Here is a 4,223-nt window from a genome sequence, read left to right as displayed (position 1 = left end):
CTTGTGTTATACTGTATTTCTAAGAGTGATGGTCATTTTGTTGGTCAAAGGTCAGCCTTTGGTTGTATCCATAAGAGATGACATTTGAAACTTTGTGAAGTGAATTTCTGTTTACCTTCTCTGACAAAATTACCAAATTTGACATTTGTTCATATTACAGATTATGTGTTTTGTTTTTTATGGCAGATATTTCAGGATATTGTTGCTGGTAATGCTCCCAGGAATTGTAACAGCCAGCTGCTGAAACTGTTTGACTTTTACAATTAGCAGAATTCTCTGTATTTCTATAATATGAAACTAAAGGTTTATAAAATAACCTTTGCATGAACTGCTGTGACATTTTTGAGATTGTAGATTTTAGACAGCAGCAATCCAGTTTGTTTTTAGTTGTGTTCAGATCAACCTTTAGTTTTTCAGCCTGATCAGAATACACTCTGCTTTTCCCAAACTGTGGTTGTTCAAAGAGCTACCTGCAGCAGGTGAGATATTGTTTACAATCTTTCCAAAGGAACCTCACTTCAAAATACAGTATCTGATCTACACAACATAAGGGCAATTAGAAAACGGTTAAACATTATTATTGCGTCAAACAGCCAACAGTTCATCAGGCCCTTTATTCATTTGTGTAACAAATCATAAAAGCAGAATCAGAACAAAATCGACTTTAAATCACTTTTATTTTACCCCGTGACTGCTGCTTTAAAAAAATTGTAAAAATGTATCTTATATACAAGGATATGCTGAACTTGACATGCAGTTTGAACTTTATTTGTTTCGTTTCACTTATGAACATCTTTAAAAGCCACTTCAATCTGCAAATAGATGCTGATTGGTATAAATAACATTGCTTTACCAGACAAGAAACAATGACACACAGATCTAATTACATCTAGTTTGTGTTTTCTGTAAATTTTTATTCTTTCTATTATTTGTTAATTTAACAATTTACACTTACTTAAACATATGTACACCCATTCATAGAGGCAGTACTCTAGAATGGCAGTGGTCTTCCAGCAGGATAAAGCTCCCTGTAAAACAACAGATTTGAGGTACATAGATGAACATCCTGGCTTGAAATAAAACATGAAGAACTTCAATTGATAATAAGGAAAATAATGAAACTCTTCATCAACATGCTAGTTAAACTCATCTTCATTTCTCAGAACAAAGGAGGGGAACATTCACCTTTGCATGGCCACTGACAGTAAAGGAAGCCTGAACCCTCGCTCTCCAGAAACCCGGATCAGCCCGGCTACGTCTGCTCCTGCCAGAACTGCCCTGAGCTCCAGGATCAAGGAAAGCTGCCCCAGATCCCAGCAGATGCTCTGATCGCCTGTGAACCACATCCAGATGCTTGAACTCTCATGCTTTCCTGTCAGGATCTACGTTTTGAAAACTCCAGAACTCCAAACATCTGTTGCTGCCTGAACTTCCTGTCTTCACTGTTACAGTTTTAATGAACCACTAAGAAGTTTCCTTTAACTCCGCAGTTTAAAGTTGTCTCAGTGGAAGGCCATAGGAACAGTGCCTCTCATTCTCTGTGTTTTCTTTCTTTTTTCTTGGGTTTCTTGTTTTTTTCTTCATCTTGCCTTTAACTGGTCTGCACAACTAATTACCGTATATAATTGTGGTACACTGCAGTCCAGATATTTAGTTTTAAAATCCTGCTGAAGTCTGACTTGGTCTGCTGAAAACCCAGTTTTCTGTCTGAATTAGGAGATTATTCTTACCTGGAAGAAAACAGTTCATCATCTAAATGCCTCCTTTGCCAACATGGCTGGTAAAGTCTGGAAACTACAGCTCCATCGGCCTTGAGTCTGTTCTCCATCACATTAATACATATCACCCACTATACAAGCGTTTTAAACTAATGTCATCTTTATTGTCAGCATGATAGTTCAGTGGTTAGTGCAGTTGTCTCACAGCAAGAAGGTCTTTGGTTCAGTCCTCGGTTTGGATCTGGAGTCTTTCTGGGTTTGCATGTTCTTCTCGCTTGTGTGGGTTTTTTCCAGGTACTCCAGAGTCCTCCCACAGAGAAAACATGCATGTCAGGGGTGGTTCTAGGGGCGGGGCCACAGGTGCATTGGCCTTTGCTGAAATCTGATTGGCCCCCTGAAGTGCCCGTGTCCTGTCACTCATCTGTCCTTTGCTTGAGAGCGATGGTGGTGGTTGCAGTTCCATGTCCAAACACTAGAGGCGCTAATGAGTCAAATAGTAAATTCCAGCATAAATCATTCTTACAGAAGTCTTCTTTAAACGACTTGAACAATTTTGCAAAAAATATCTTCCAACTGGCAAATGGCTTAATTTTCTCACATGCTTTAAGAATATTTTATCCATGTACATTAAAATTGCATGTAAAATTGATGAGGAAGCTTTTTTAATAACATTATATTACGTTGCAATTTTTGGAAAATATGTGACCGCTTAAATTTATACACCTTACCAAAACCGAGGATTTTAAGGATGTTGAACAAACACTTGGCCCCTCTATGAATATTGTGGCCCCATGATGGTCCCTTACTCAGAAAAATCCTTGATCCGCCACTGTGGTTGCTTCCTTGCAAAAAGAGATCCATGATCTTAATGGGATTTGCCTCGTTGGATTAGGATTAATAAATAATAAAATGGTGACAAAGGACAGAATTACAGACACGTTAGTCAAACCTTGTAAATGATGATATGTGCATTCATTCACATCTGGTGAGTGATGTTAGAACACAGAGTATGTGTTGAGGAATAATCAGCTACAACCACACATAAATTTGACCTTAATCTACAGTATGTAAAAATCATCTGTTTTAAGCATTTTTGTGGTGTTGAAGGTTGTTTAGCTCTGGTGGCCATTTTGAAATGGGTTGATTGTCAGAACATAAATTACTTCTATTCATAGTAGAACAGGTTACTTCTGTTTTGCTTAAAAATAGCAATTGTTAAAGGTATACAGTACGACACATTATTTTCTAAAAATTATTCTCATTCACCAGAATTAACCACTTGGGTGGATTATATCTATTTGTTTATTGCTGAAGGAGAAGACATGCTAATGTTTTTCTCCTTGTTTGTCTGTGTGTGCGAGAGTGTTGGTGTGTAAAGTGTGAAAAGTAAAAAGAAAAAAAATATACACTGTATATAAAGATAGTATTTAGGTGATGAAGACAAAATCAAAACATTTGTTTTACTATAAGGTGCATGTTTTGGGATAATCATCATTTGATTCAGAAAAAAGGGGTTTCTTTTTATTGTTGTCTTTTTTTGTCACTACAATATTAAAAGAAAAATATTACACAAAGTATCTTAGTTTTTGCAAGATCAAGTTTACAGTGAAGAATAAGAGGTGAGGTTGTAATAAAAAATAAAATATGTAAAAAAATTACTCAAACCTAAAATATCCTCAGTGTGGACTACTGTGGCCTTGTTTCATGTTTAATTCAACCTCGCCATCTGCTGGTCAGAAAACATAAAGAAATTATTTTTGAGGCTCTTTTTGTATTGTTTTTTTTTTCTCTCTCTCTCTTATTGGTACATTTTGTTTTAACAGAATTAGATGGTGAAGCAGATCATTTATGTGTGAACAATGTTATTATGTTGCTAACTTCTATTAACTGTTTTCAATCTGATTTCTCATTTGACTGTTTTCTTGCTGCCTTTAATGAGCCTGTAATTGTTTTGATCATTTTAATCAGTGACATTGGGGTTAAGAAACAAAAACAAAAACATTGTTTACTAAATTATTGAGGTAGATAATATTTTTGGACTTGCAACCAGGTGTCCCCCGCTCCTCGAACAGTGACTGAGCCTGAGAGGAAGAAGCAGGTAAAAGGTAATGAATAGATAAATCAATTTATTTGGGTTTATTGTCATATAGTTAGCACAACAATTTTATGGAGCATTTGTTTAAATGTGTTCAATAATGTAAGAAAATCTGGTTGGTGGCAGTAAAACTGAAAATAAACTCAAAAAACACATTGTTGGATTTACTGAACCAAGTTATGTCAACAATTTCCACTCAACTCAGCTTAGTAAGACTAAAAGAAATTTCATATTTTCTTTAAAAATAAATTTGAAAGTGGCTTTACAATTCCTCAGCTCAGTTGAGCAGGAATTGTTACCACAACTTGGTTTAGCAAATCCAACACATTTATTTTTGAGCAGTGGTGGACAGTAACAAAGTACTTTTACTTTATTACTGTAATTAAGTACATTTTTTGAGTATCTTTACT

Source organism: Austrofundulus limnaeus, unplaced genomic scaffold (genome assembly GCF_001266775.1).
Source record: "Austrofundulus limnaeus strain Quisiro unplaced genomic scaffold, Austrofundulus_limnaeus-1.0 Scaffold123, whole genome shotgun sequence".
Classification (NCBI taxonomy): domain Eukaryota; kingdom Metazoa; phylum Chordata; class Actinopteri; order Cyprinodontiformes; family Rivulidae; genus Austrofundulus; species Austrofundulus limnaeus.
This window is presented reverse-complemented; position numbering follows the sequence as displayed.